A 16042-nucleotide genomic window follows, 5' to 3' on the forward strand; every position below is an offset into this window, starting at 1 on the left:
TGCTTTGCTGTCTGCTGTTGTTAGACTTTATATCACAGACAGGTCAAAGTCTTAATCTGAGTTCATCTTGTATGTCTACAAAGCTCCAAAACTTACCAGGGACAGGTCTGATTACCTCTAAATTATTTCCTGGTGAGAAGCCTTTTACAATTATCTGTTCTGCAGCATGTGGTTTCTTTGGAACATTTGGCTAATACATATGATACAGACATATGCATCTTCTGGGCATAACAATATGCTCAAATAATTTGTTTACTAGATGAGTGGAGGTCTACTGAGTATGAGAAAGAGTGCCATAAAATAATACCTGCTCTTTAAGAAGTAAAAAGATGAAAACCATTAAACCAAATCCTTTATCCTTAAAGTCTCACAGACTACATGGTGGGGAATAAAAAATTGTTGTCCTTCATTGTAGATATGAATGGGAACTAATAATAACAAAAAATGAGATTAAATGTTTCTCCTAACCTTGTTGAGAAGTGGTGTCAGCTTCTGGCCAAATTTTTTCTCCCATGCAGTCAATTGAGAGAGCTGTGGAATTAGAGCACAGAAAGGATGTGAACAAACACAATGAATCTAAACATTAAATGGCTGCAAGCCCCTGGTCTCATTTTTTAAGAACTTTTTTTTTTTCTTGTAAACCACAAACCAAAGTCTCAAAATGCTGTACTGGTACTTCCCAGCTTTGCCTCCTTACCCATTAGTCTTTTCCAGACACACAAGATACAATGCATACTGACATTTCAAAGTGCAACCTTTATATAGCACTAGCTGGCAGATTGGCTCTGAAGGTGGCTATACTTAAGTGGGTTTTTTAATCTACTTGTGGCTACGAACTCAGAGGTCACAATAAGGCAAGTTATTGGAAGACAAAAATTAGGAAATGCTCATTCCAAACTGGTATTTGAGAAAATAAATATTTAAGCTGACTTAAATATATGCCAGAATTTTCTAATGAAGAAAGACCATAGAAAATGTAGTCATACTGAAGATTAGCTTTTTAGGGGAGACATACAGGTCTTATGGAAATGATTGTTCCAAATAAATGAAAGGAAATAGTTTTGTCCCTTCACAAGCAGTCACAGGGATATTTCTTAAACAGCAAAGCAAGCATAAGGCATTTATTGGCACTATATGACTAGCTGATAGGACTGATGGCATCCAGCTGCACCTTCAGCCATTCATTTCAACAGATTTTTAAGCTCTTGTTCTGATACAGTCACTTCAGGAAGCAAAACTAAAAGTACAGACTGAATTTATGTGGATGTGTAACACAAAGGGGTATTGTTGATCTGTAAGGGTATTAAAGAAGTCTAAGGCATTGTCTAAGGAAAGCGTACTTAAATTGTCCTGCTTTTATAGCACAAATAATTGATTTATCCCCATTTACATATTACATCAATGATGGAACAAATGTACAAATTTGACTAGTCGGGACCTGTTGGACCAGACAGCCAACCTATGATGAATGAAGTGCTCCCTTTTTCTCTGAATGCTCAGATAAATAACTGGTATAATAATCACAGAATGGCCTGCACCAAATCCATAGGGATCCCCCACTGAAAATCCCTGCTTCCACAGAGTGGGGGGCAATGGTACATCTCACAAGTGGGTGGAAGAATTTTATTATTCTCTGTTGCTTGACCAGGAGATGGCAGTGATTCCCTCTGCAGAAATAAGAAAGCTCCAAAAAGACACAGAACTGCAGTCAAGAGGCTCAGGGGACACAGAAAAACATGCAGAAAAGAGACATGCAGAAAACAGCCTCCTTGAGCTCAGTGAACAAAATCACAGTGCAGATAGCAGAGGGAGTATAGCTAAGGTATTTTCCTTGTTTCTGTGACTATCGTTAGTATTTCTTTGGTGTCTAAAATAAAGAAAAATTCTTGGAGAGACACACAGCTCCCGGAGCTTTCAGTTTGGTATTATTTATAGCCCTAATTATATTTCAAGAAGAGCAACAAATTTATATCTGTCAATAGCAGCTGTATGTTAATGTTACTTGTATGTTAGTGATATTTGTGAAAATATGCTCAGAAGCTTGTACATTTGAAAGAGCCTGAATAAGCAGAAGAGATCACCTTCCCCCCACGCTCCTCCACAGAGAAAAGCTGCATATTCCTGTGACTCAGAACAGGCAGCTTCGCACCACTGCTCCCTGTCATTGCCTCTTTGTGTCCATCTTCCCCCCTTGCAACTTCATAGATCTCATCATTATTGTGCTATCCCTAGAGCACATCCTGGGTATGTTCTGTAAATCCTCCCCTGCCTCAGCCTCGGCCCACACTGACAGCCTACTTGCATCACTCCTGAACTGCCCAGGGAGGTTGTGGATGCCCAGAGACCAGAAGTGTCCAAGGCCAGACTGGATGGGTTTCGGAGTAACCTGGGTTAGTAGAAGGTGTCCCTGCTCATGGCAGGGGAAGTGTTGGGACTGCATCCCTTACAACCCTTAACAATCTGTAGAAAAAGACTTGCTCTCCTAAAGAAGCAGTAGGAATTGTGTGGCTGTGTAGGAAACTCTTACTCTCTGGCCTGCAAAATGCATATGCACAAAAAAAAATGCTTTTGAAACAGTTTATTTCCCTCATTTTGCTGAAGGTCTAGAAATAATCTACAGAGGGAAGATCCAGACCAGAGTGCTGAAAAATATAGTGAATTTTGTGTGGTTCTTAAAAGATATTAATGGTAACCACATTTCAAAATTATATTTATCCTGGAAGTATGAGAGTTATAAATTTATTAAATTACTATGACAGATCCAGTTGTGGTTTGTGTGATGCCGCCCCATTAATCTCAATCTAAAAGAAATTTGTAGACTTTTACCAAGAATCTGGCAGAATGAGTGGAGGAATATAGTTTGCCCATTCAAAGGAGTTAACACTTCAAAAGTCATGATAAACATTCCTAGAAAACAGCTCACAGAAGTTCCCGTGAGAGAAATTTTTTACATCAAATATTCATTACATCACTGTAAATATACACCACCAGTTAGTCCACAATGTTATGTCAATGTAAGAAAAGGCATGGGTCTTCCTGTAAATTATGTCTTGCAGCTTTTAAAAGACTTCTGCAGGACAAATTATGTAAGTAAGGACTGTTGGAATAGGGCTTTCTCTGCATCTTTGTCATTTCCCTTTCAATAGGTATGTGTGATGGTTTCAGTGGTCTGACCAAACCACATAACTCTGCTGTCATCTGCATCCCATAGAAAAAGTATTTATCCCCACCTTGTCAGTCTAAACTTCTTCTACTACTCCTTCTACTAGGAAGAACAACTCAAGCTGTCTTTTTGCAGGCTGGCATTAACTACTTCCATATCATGCAATCCTCCATCCTCCAGGCAGACAGATTCCAGTCCCTTCGAGGTTATAAGTGTCCTCTAGGCTCACACTGAAGCTCTGCAGACAGAACACTCTAAGTTCAATAGCTTTACGCTGGATCACACCGTGGCAAGAAGGTATTTTGCAAATAAATGGGGGCATACTCTGTGTGGGAACTAAGCAAGCTGGCTAACTTTATTTCAAGCCAAGAACCTGAAAAGTCACATTAACACAGCCTGGAGCATTGTGGAGCAAATTCACCTCACCCAGAGATTTGAGGACAGAGATTGCCTTTCAAGCAATAATTCTTGTGCATCTACAAAAGCCAGTCCAGTTTTAGCTAGTTGTGGATCAGTCTCCACTGTTTCCATTGGCTTAAAAAAAATTGTACTTACATTTGGGTAGCTATTGTAGTCTATCCCTAAGGAGAGCAGCAACTTCTCTTTTAAATGTAATATGTAAATTAAAAGCAGCCTTTAGTCTCTTAGTGGCTAGAAAATGGATGTCAACACTGAGTACCTCAGTGTATGTCACTGGGACGGAAGCACACTGCCATGGCAGGAAGGAAAACAACATGGAAGAGGTTAGCTTTATTTCTCCATTAAGCTTCTACCATCCTGTCTCATAATAATCCAAAAAGAGAAATGACAAACTTTGCATTAATATGTATTTGTTTTATAGTGTACTGTCATATACGTATGAAAAAGTGTTACTGTTAAACATTACTGCACTATTTGAGCAAGATAAAGGATGAAGATTTTTCTCCCACTAGCCAGTATTTATTCACACAGTTTGCTTTTAGGAAGTTTCTTTAAACACTTTTTACATTCTTTGTAAACTTTCCTCCTATAGCTTCACTATAGGAGGAATATTATTAAATTATATCATATCAATTTAGTTTAGTTTGGTTTATTTGATTTTAGTTTAGATTTTTATTGTAACCATCCAGTGCAGCCTTAAAGATTCATTTCTTCGGTGTCAGCTTGCTGGGTTTACCCTCAAATAGTCACAAAATCATCAAAGCAAATACGAGGCTATTTGGCTGAACACACCAAATCACGAGTTAATTGCTTTTAGTGAGAGAATAGCTTTGTTCCAACAAAGACAGGTGCCACAGCACAACTTAAGTATATCAGAAACAACATGACTAGCAGGAAAATGAAAAGGTCCAAAAAGCTATTGTCCCTTGCTCTTTTACTGCAAACTAATGTGCATATATATGGTACATATCAGATGATAAGCTTGAGAAATTGCATTTTTGATGGATGTGATTACTATAACTGCAGTAACACGTCTCAGTGACAATACAGCCTGATTATTTAACCTCAATCTAACATTTGATCATTAGAAGGATCTAGGTCTTCACAATGTCTCTTTACATTTTCCTTTAAAAGCACCACATTCTTTCCTTTTGTCCAATCAAAACACACTGAATTAAATCTGGGCCTGTCAGGACAGATAGTCTTGAAAACTAATGTGGCATGTTATCTAGTAAAATGACATGAATTGACATCAATTTATCCAATAAAATGACTTCAATTCACCCAAAAGTTATGGCACACAGAGTACAATAGAGCATGGATTTCCTCACATCTGGAAATCAGAATCATGGTCACATTCAACATCAATTTCCTTCCTTCCCAACTTTCAGCTAATGTCATTCCGGCCCGAGTGCTGGCATCAGCAGATGTGCTGCCTTGCTTAGCCATTGCAGCTTTTTCCAAATGGCCCCTAATCTCGTTGGTTGTCAGGCTGCCGGGTAAAAGGAATCTGTCAATACACACAGCTCCAGCTTCCTAAATCCCTCCATAATTCTCATTCCAGTCAATGTCAGAGTAATTGCAGTTTCATATGATCAGTGTCCTATCCAAGTACAGTCCCACATCCGCATAAATATTTCCTGATCTGTATTTTCACCCAGCCCTGGGAGACAAGTAATTGTTTCCTATTATACTTGCTTTACCATTTCAGTCCTTAGCCTCAAGTTCAAGGTGTCTCTTAGTTGCCATCCATGTGAAGGTTATTCTGTTATGAGCATAATGCCCTTCCTCATTCACACTGTCATCATCTCCTCCTCTGTTCTCCGTGATGATTGCCTGTCCTTAAAGTCTGTATCTGGATAATGTAATATTACAGCCTGTTTCCTGAACTGGCAACATTTCACTTACTCCAATTACACCAGATTTGTCTTCAAGCAGCAGATGTCCTTGCTCTCCCAGTCTTGTTTGCCATTTCCCTCCCAGCCTCATCATGCCCTCCAGCACACAAAGGATTCCCCTGCTAAACAGTAAGCAGAAGCTGGTGTGCCTCATTCAACATTTTTCATACCTGTCTAACTGGAAGATGAAGTTGTGCAGTTATTTCCTCTGTGAAATAAAAATCTGGAATCTTTTATCAGATCATGGTTAGCCCCTGCTTTAACAATAAAGGGTGCTCAGTATAACCTCTAACAGAGACAAGGCAAAACATTATACAAGAGAAGCTTTCCCACATTCTTAGCCCTTGTAAGCTCCCAGAGAGTCAGACAGCTGCAACAGCTCCTACATGGGTTGTAAAATAGCACCTGTCTGTTTCTGGTCACCAGTTGCTAAAAGCTAGAACAAACATCAAGGCCCATGTGAAAAGACACATCCAAAACTCACAGATGCCTGTGGAGATTTTGACTTCACTCAAGTATTTCTGGGTCTCAAAGTCAGGCTTTTGCCATTCACTTTGCAATGTAGGTTTTGCCATTTATTTCCACAGATGTCTGCATTAGCAAAAAGACTGTAATATATCCTACGGCTGGAGCCATTGCAGTTCATCTGTCACTCTGCCTCTTATTGCCAAGGGGATAGGCATGTAGGCTGATGACTTCTACTTTACAGGAACCCTGGCTGTACTAGCGCTACAACTTTCAACACCAGAGGCCTCTCCTCCTGCTCTAGCGAAATACTGCTTAACACCCGAGTCACCAACCTTAGTCACAGAAACAGCATAAGGTTTTCCAGCTCACACACTCACTGTGCATTTTATTTCGTTTTCATTTTACTTGAATACACGTATTGCATATGCTATGCCAGAAGCATCATCACAGAAACATACTTAATTTGACAGCCTGCTCAAGTGGAACAGCAATGTTACTCATTATTTACTAGGCTGAAAGTCTACCAGAGCAGAGACTTCTAATGGAAGCTTTCCTTCCCCTCTGTGACCTATCAAGAATAGAGGAATTGCTATTCTCTGTCTCACTTCTGAGCAACAGATCATCATGCTGGATTCAAAGTGGATGTAGTCAGGATACAGTAAGGACATTTTTGGTTCTCAGAATATCCAAATAGGAGTAAAAATGTAATTCATAGTCTGCAAGTTCAGTAAAAACCAACTATGCTGGCTGAGCATGTTTTTCTCACCAGTGTTACTTTCTGAGCTACTACGGCCTAAGTTAAATTTCTCATCTACTTCAATTCAAATTCCAGAGCATGTGTGAATTTGTCCTTCCGTAATTTCTATCATATGAAAAGTACATGTCTCCATTTTCTCCCATTTAAAAAATATTAGAACATTTGGCATTTTAAGTGTCTAGAAATGAGGAGAAAGGATACAAAAAAAATACATTAGAAGTGTGACTAAACATTCACACTAAACATGTGAAGTACCAGTGGCATGATGTACTTACCAAGAAAGCATCAAACAGTTTTTCATTGTGGCATCTTTGAGAGAACGGTAAAATATCTTGAAGCTCTGAGAAACCATAGTCAGTTGTGCAACCACTTTGTAATTTGTGTTCCAGTACCAGTGAAAAAGAGTATTACTAGAAATACTTTTTTCTCTTCTTTTCACAAGTCTAATCAGTTTCTAGGACTGGGGAGCTAAGGTAGTAAAGTCATGAATACTATGAATATAAAATATCTAACTTGCATTAGCTCCTCTGTATTTTATAAATGGTAATTAAATGTCCCTCACAGCTCCCAGGCTAAATAACTAGCCCAATTTTACAAGTGGAAAAGTGCTGGTTCAAGTACACAATCTGACACGGCTGCAGTTATTTTTTTTAATTCAGATACCTACATTGAAGCAGAGGATACCTTACTTTGATGAAAGTCAACTACAAGGGACAGAAAAAAATTCCAGTCTGAAATTTCCCTCTTTCTGCTGCTTTATGGACCAAAAGGAGAGGAAGACATGAGAAATTTGAGAACAATCTCATATTGCACTGTGCTATGCCCCTTGTGTGAGGCTGATCTGCTCCCTCTCAGCTCTCCTTTGCTGTGCTCTGTCTGTTGTTACAAAACCAGACTTGATCGAGTCCCTCTGCATTCTATTTAGGGAAGCACGTGACCCATCTGAAAAAAGGAAAGCTTGCTACTATTGCTTTTATTTATTCCACAGGTGCTAAGGGCCAGATCAAACACCTCTACTGCATCCAGAGCTGCCCTGATTCCACAAGAAAGGCGTGCTGTCCCTGTAGCACCAAGCTGCCAGGGACAAGGACATCTCTGTGGTTTCCTGAGGGTCATTAAGAGGTCATTTTGTGCAACTTACATACACTGTACACTCTGAGACTACAACAGAAACTCAGAGAAAGTTTTAGCTATCGAGCTAAATTTACTTTCAGGGATGTTGTTAAGTTAGTAGCTTTCCAGTTTCTGTGAAGGTGAGGTGCCTAAGACCAGTCTTAGTCCTAACTGAGCAGAGAAGAGATGGCAAATGTCACTTTCACCTCAACCTCACAAACATCTTCTGTTGCTAAAAAGGAGTTGTGATTCCCCTCTTAGTATAGGTAGTTTCCTTAGCTTCCTGGCAAGAAATGCATATATTTATAAGAATTTCTCTTAGCCAAGTGTATGTTGCCAAACGTTCATGTCCTAGAAATACTGCTGTTTCCCGTTAGTTATTATCCCAACTATTTATCCCAAGTTATTATAATGCCATATGGCCATAGTAACTCGCCTGCTGCTTCCACAGTGCAATTACTTCAATTTTGGCAGCATTAATCTACAGTATTTGCTGTCTCTTTGGATGACATCATAATGGTACAATGCAAAAGTGATCAACATCTCCCAGGCTGTGAGAAAGGCAGTGTCTGCACAGATTATGATTTAAACCAGGCAAGAAACTTTTTCTTGAAAAAACAATAAACTATTTTCACTAATGCTATTTTTAGAAATATTTGGGATAGGAGGAAGGAACCACATTACTCATACAGAGCTGCTAAAGCCCTCCAAGGTTCAAAATTTGTATCTAAAAAAATGCAGAGCAAACGCCTGCTTGTTTCCAGATAATTCCAAAAAATAAAAATTGCAACTGTTAAATTAGGAAAAAACATTATTATTATCTTCTGTGGTCAGCAAACCACTGAGATCTGTAGGTTAAGTACAGATTTTAAGTCTGTGTACCAATCTATAATTCTGGAGGATTCTAATTGCTGAATAACTGAGATGTTGTGGCTCTGTGAGCAATTAGAGATCCTCCATAAGAGTCAGCGAGCTGGAGGTGACCGTCCTCTAGGTACTGCAAAACTGCTTCATAAATTTGTGAAGCATTTGTTCACACGTGACTAATCACATATATCAGTCTAGTCTCAAATGACTTACGACCTGAATTGGTCTCATTACCCATGTTGTGAAGTGATGTCTGCTACTATTTTAATTGCCTGCGAGTCTGAGGAGTGGAAACAGAAGTCAGAATTTGTTAGCCTACTCAAACACCAAGTAAAATTAACATGCTGAAAGCCCGGACTTAGGTGCACTTCATCCTGTGCATATATGGACTACAATCCTGTCAAGACCTACATATGTTCTTAGCATTATTATCATCAGCACTCCTGCTAATGTGGACGAAAGTGAAGTCAACGAATGACTATGAGCACAATCAGAAGCAGAATGATATTACCACAAGGCAAGACAAAAAGCTCAGATAGAACAGGGCTGTACCACATCTTCCTTGTCAAATCACTCCCCAAGAACCTGTGGAAAACCAGTGGTATTAAATATAACTTTGATATAAGATCATACTTTAAATGATCACCCTATGATTATACAAAAAATATCTGTGAGTAGAACTTTTCTAGGCAGCAGGCAAGCCCACCTGCTGTGAGAGACCCATAAAACCTTAATTTACCTGTTGTCTTCAGATGCCCAGTCCTGACCATGAGCTCAAAACCTCAATGCATCTGAGCACTTCTATGAACTGCATATAATGAGCAGCCTGGATGCTTCCTCACCCACTTAAAACCAGCCTCCCCACACTTATGCCCATTTGACATACTCTGTATATTCGTCAATGTACAGACATATTCCAAATTTTACTTTTTTTTTCTTGGATGAATACTTTTATAGTTACAGTTCGGTACTAATTTTGGATAGATTCATGTGGTATGCTACAGTGATGGTATAATAAGCTCTATACATAGCAATACCAGTGATCCACATTCCATTGAAAAGGAAAATTATCAACACTATAGCCTGTGTTAGCATGTCAGTTGGGCATACATGTTGAGGAAATCTCAAGCAGGGATATGATTAACACATTTGTGCATAATCCAAGTGATCATTTGTCATCACCAGAATACTGGTAGTTACTCAATACAGAACAGGACAATGAAAGGCAGGGATTTCAGCTATGCAACAAGTCATGGTGTTCCTAATGGAAGAAGAGACTTTGGATTTTCAAGGATTCCACTGAAAGAGAATGGCCTCCATCCCTACAGAATGAGAAAGACATGCACAACAGAATTTGAAGAAAGTAGGATCACAGCCTCTGTTCGATTATGGAGAAGACTCATTTTTAGGCCTGGTTGCTGATCTTTCGACACGCCAATTATCATTTACTATGCACAAGAACATGATGATCCACTGTTACCTCCCACCACATACTTCATTGTAAACAAGGAACAGAGACATCCCCTCTGCATGTTCTATTTTTCACAAACTGCCACTCACTTCTGACACTATCATTACAAATCATGCTTTTTATACAGGAATGATACCCAAGCTGATAAATGAAAGGCAGAAGGTGCTTTGGAATAAAAATTCCAAGTCAAAATTGGCACATGCCTACAAGATAAACAGCACAGAAGGTTCTGAAAGCAGTTAAGGTGTCACCATGGCCAGTTCCAATAATAAAAACAGGTTTAATTTTTACAGGCTACACTATATAACCTATAAAGCAAGACTGTCTCCCTTTGGAGGCATTTGCCCACAAATTCAATGTCAAAATTTGTATTTATTTGTATTTTTTGCACCGGATGAGTGCAAAACAAAGCAGAATGTGTATACTGCATACAATCCTTGGCTGCTGCTTCACTGCTCTCCTCTGAGCTCTACAAAGCACTCAAGGACACTGACCTGCTTTTCATGTCTTCAGATACAGCCAAGCAATTCCTTAACAGTATTTCTATGCTGTATGAGCTAATCCTGTGTAAAGATTTTAGGTACCTTTGAGCAAGAAATCCTGCACAGCAGAAGTCACATAATCGTATTAGTGCAGCTCTCCATGGGGGCTAAATAGCCTTGTTAGGAAGGGCTTTGCTGAGCAGGGCTTCTCAAGCCAAGCTTGGTAGCTCCCTGGTGGCAATTCAGATACCTGCTCTGTGCTGTGCAGACACCCCTTTGTTCTCCTTTACCTAAGACCTGGATCACCCTCAGCTTCGTTCCTGCTCATATTAGCTCCTTCATTTTAGTGGGAAGAACTGCTAATGGAGCTTTTTTTGCCCCTTTCATCACTGAAGTTTAGTCTGCTATCAAAGGCAGCATATTTCTGGTGATTACAGATTTATTATAAAGGTATTGGTGAAACACTCTAGGCTGGTTTCCTGCTTGTTTGTGCCCAGGAGTACACCATATCCTGGAAATATGCTGCCGAGATTAAGCCTGAATTATCTGCAGGGAATGAAAAAGGACAATCCAACACACTCAGTAATGAACCCTGCAGATCCTATGTAAAGGGACTGTGCCCCTCCAGGTTCTCCGTGTGAAAGCTGACTAAGCAGCTCCTGCGGGAAGACTGATTTTCTTCTAAAACTGCTATAAAATAAAATGGTTGTTTCAAATCCAGCAATGCACCACAGGTGCAATTTAACTTACAAAATCCCAGCTCTCTTCATAGACATCTATAAATCTTTGCCCTTTAGATCAGTACTAGGCATCCCAGTTTGCTAAGCTCTCCTAATTTAATGACACACATTTATTTGGAAATCCTGTAGCAGGACAGCTTCAAAAGCATTATTTTGGCATTATTACACTGCGAGAAATTATGGTGGTTAGGAGTCTTCCAGCCTAATTAGATTCCATTTTGCTCAGTCATCCTAAAATGAAACTTTTCTTTTCAAAGGATTTTGTGAACAGTCTGCTAGTGAAAGAGAATTTGTAGTATTTATGAGGCAACAGTGTAAGTGGAATTTAATAGCCAAGTGCCAGCAGGGAACTGTCTAATCTTTATCAAATTCTGATTAGCACCTAAGGACTTCTGGTGAGATAATGAGGCCCAGACTGGCTTCTATCCAGTTTTTGACATTGGCACCAATGAACATCTAGTAATTGCTAGAGGAATACATACAATAACTGAACTTCAACTAATTAGTGGAGATTTAACCAAGTCATTGAAGCTTATGTCTTCGCAATTCACCAAAATATCAAAAATCAGGTAATCACCAGAGACACTTAATGTACACCTTACTTTATCCTGCGTAAATAAATTAAGAGATGAATTTCCAGAACTGGTGACTCCTCAAAAACTTAGCATTGGAATGTATTACAGTAACTACCGTTAGTCCAGACCTAGGAACTAAAAATGGTTCCATGCCAAACTGAACCAAGTCCTGCACATCTAAACTGACTTCAGGTCCTCCTAACAGGATCTGCGTCTGTGACCTTAATTATCAGGTCTTGAAAGTTCAAGTGGCCAAACCAAAATCATTGGATTATGAGAACTTTAGTATCTAGATAATTTTTTTTCTATCTTCACTAAGGTGGCCACCGCACAAAAACCTGAGAGCTTAAGTTGGACATTCCCTCACACAGCCAAGCACAGAATTTTATGTATTTCTAGAATGAAGACCCCAATTTTTTAAAGCTTTTTTATCTGAATGGTCATTTGTCTTCTGGCTCCCCTTCATCTTCCATCAGAACCTCTGAAGCTCTGAAGGTATCCAGAAACCTTAATTTGCAGTATCTATCAGTGCATGTTCTTGTCACAGCATTAGAGTCCTTCAGCATGATAAAGTCCAACAGTGCACTGAAGAAAGTTTATCCTCCTTTTCCCATTGTACCACAAACCTTACATATTCTGTTAAGTGACAAGAGGGATACTATCACTAATTAGAATCTGTTAAACAAGTGACAATAAAAGAGCCAATAATTTGTGGATGCCAGTGGGTAGTACTGATAAAAGAAAGAATAAGACTACTGTCAAAGACTTCTGTATGGAGTTTCTGTATGGAATTATTTGATAAAATGAAATTTGTAATTAATGAAGGAAATATTATATGTTCCATCCAGCTAAAAAAAAAACCCTTTCAAAATTCATGTAATTGTTATTTTGGCTTGGAAAGGGGAAGCTGCGCAGATGATCAATTTATATAACATTTCAAATCTACTGTATTATTTAATAAATATATACATATATAATGGATGACTACTAACAGCAATTACATCAAATGGGTGAGAGCAGCAATTACTTCAGATACAATGGCAAAATCCACAAAACTGAAATGACGCAACTAAGAAATCTCTTGCTATTACTCTCTTCAAGACACAAAATTCAGGTTGTTTTGACCCAATTCAAGATTGCAAAATACCTCAGTGTATAAAAAGACAGTCATAAGGAGGGAGATGGAGAGGAAACACAGAAGATACAAGAGATCTGCAACATTATCATGAGATTACCAATGGTACGGAATGACAGCACTACTCTGTGAGCACAGTCCATATGGAAGTGTTCAGTTTCTTACTTGCAAAGTCCTTTGAAGAATAAACTGCATTAAATCCTCTCTGGAATGATGACAATGAAAACTACTAAAAGTTTGTTAATGCCTGAAGACTTTTCTTATTTGTCTTTTCTTTTGCTTATCTACCACACATCCAGAAAAAGAGACGTGGGAATCTGACTTGTTATCTGAGTTATGCGGAAGACAAGTGAATAATTTTGTGCTTTTTAGCATCAGAGTTTTCTGGAAAATTTTCTCTAAAATCTTTTAGAAGTTTTGAATGTTCAACAAAATCAGTACTGATGGCATGATCCCCTATGGCATCTCCTATAAAGACACTTTCAAGGTCTGCTGCCTTGAACTACTTCATATTAAAAAAAGAAAAAAGATTTATATGTATCCATAACCAGAAATGAAATTTCAATGCGGTGATGACCTTCCGCATAGTTCAGAAAATGAGCTTTGCATGTGTATCTATGTATTGTAGCCTGCAGCTAAACTAATTTTTCTAATCATTTTATTTCCCATAAGGACTACAGCGACCAGCAACAGGTTCTTGACCTTCCTCCAGCTGCAAGATAGTGCATACCAGGAGATCTATGTGAGCTGTGCTGCTGCTCTGGACCCTGTAGGAGGACTAAACACCAGGGAGCTCTGTGCTCTCCTAACTCTGTAATGAATGGGGGATTTGTTGTGTTCTCACAAGAAGGGTGTATTTGCCAGTGATGGTAACCTCTTGCCTCTGGGGTTTCTCCTAATTGGAGCATTTTAAAAGTACAGTAGCTACAGTGTTTGCATATAAGGGCTGGGGCATGAAAACCTACAAGAAAGGAAGATTTTTATCATTTTTATTTTCAATAGCCATATCTCTCATTAAGAGAAACACCCCAAATCACAACACAACACAACACCAAACATAGTTCTATACAAACACAGGCAGTGTCTTGTTTTGCCCCAACAGAGGTATCAGTGCAATAGAGCACTTGCCAGTTCTGCTGCAGAGTGCTGCTTTGGCACTCCTCAAATTGAATAGAAGGAGTCAATTATTACGGTCAGAGATAATTATTTCCTTGGGTTACTTTGGCCCTGCTCTTTAAATGCAGATCCCCTGAAAAATTTTTCACTATTGGAGGGTTCAGACAAAATCTATGCTAGTTCTTTCCTCTTTATAATTGAGAATTAGACTTCAAGTGGGTATGAATACTTACTTGCAACGTAGGACATCTTCTGCTATCTCCTTTAATTTATCAAGCCAGCATTAGGATGGAAATAGAGACAGTAGGTAGCAAAAAGTTCAGAGTAATGGGTAGCTTCATGTGGTTCCTGGCTTTTTTTGACTTTCATGATCAGTGAGAAACACTTCTGGTGCAGAGGGATATGCATATAAGCCACAGTTTTACAGACTTTTGTCTTCTTACAATAGCAAAAAGCCAGAATGTATATTAAGTATGTCAAGAACTTGGATGCCCCATTACTGAATACCATTCCTATTCACACCCTGCTGGATATTTGCTTAACAAGTCAGAGCCGACAGGTTGAAAAGCTGCTGCAATGTAGCTAGTGGGTGTTCTGAAAGTAATGTCAGGGATGTAAAATAAGGCTATCAGAAGTATTCATTTAAAGGACTTCCAAAATAAATTGAATTTCATTTTGTGTAACAATGCTTAAAACCTATACTGTGAATTTGAAGGGCCTAAGGGCACAGGAAAAAATATAAATCTGTTACACTTCTAAGAAAGCTTCTCTAATTTAAGTCCAGGATTTCAGTCAGAAATAAGAATTCTCATCTCTTCAGTTCCATTCTACTGGTACTTGGGATTTCACTTAAGTCCCTTCTCTGTTGTTTTGATTTAGATTCCTTTTCCAATAGAACCTTGGCAAATCCCTTCCTCTTATGCCTAGTGCTGAGATCTAAGTGGCCTTGTTTCTTTTCCCCTACAAAGCAAATTAGAGGCATCTGAAACAAATTATAGAATACAAAGAAGGATTCTTTTCTGGATAAAACTTTCTCCGTTTCTTCTCCATAAATGAGCTCTTGAACAAATTAAGAAGTTGCATCTGACTTCTCAGAGGACGTAAAAAAGAAAAGGTAATTGTCTAGTAAAATAATCCACACATGGGAAGGTCAAGAGAGACAAAAAGCATACTCCATACTAGAATGATCTGTGCATGCAAAGTCATGTAAAGTAGCCCCCAGTCATTCAATCACTGCAGTCTTATTTTTATTTGGCTTTGCTTAATAAAAAAGTTCATTATATTGCTAAATTGCATGATGAGTCAACCTACAATGAAATATACTACTTGGCACCTAATTTGGGCATCAGAAGTTGTTGGTCACAAGCCACAGTCTGAATGTGCTTTATTCTCAAAGCAAGTGACAGCTGTTGCTCAAGTGAACCATACTTTTGGTGTATTCCTTTACCGGTTATCAAGACAACTTAGAACAGACATGACAAGAATGGTTTTCATCAGCAGTGTAACTTGTGTTACTAAGGTAGGAGAATGCTGGAAATACATTTTCAAGAAAAGCACTTTTTAGACATTTGCTGTTGGCTTTGTATTCTTACAAAGCAGGTGGTGAATGGCAAAAATAGAAGAAAAAACCTGTACACAGTGAACAGCAATTCTGTTGTAATCATATAAGGCCATAAAACCTCCTTGAGAAATTTGGAATGCTTGTGTCATACACTTTTATTGGTAATAGGATTTGGGTACTGCTGGAGATTGTATTTCAGAGTAGATATTTAGTATTCAGTAGTTTGTCTAGTCTGGAAATTTCTGTATTCTATGATCCTATTGACCCAAGACACAG

This window comes from Corvus brachyrhynchos, unplaced genomic scaffold (genome assembly GCF_000691975.1).
Source record: "Corvus brachyrhynchos isolate BGI_N302 unplaced genomic scaffold, ASM69197v1 scaffold10, whole genome shotgun sequence".
NCBI lineage: Eukaryota > Metazoa > Chordata > Aves > Passeriformes > Corvidae > Corvus > Corvus brachyrhynchos.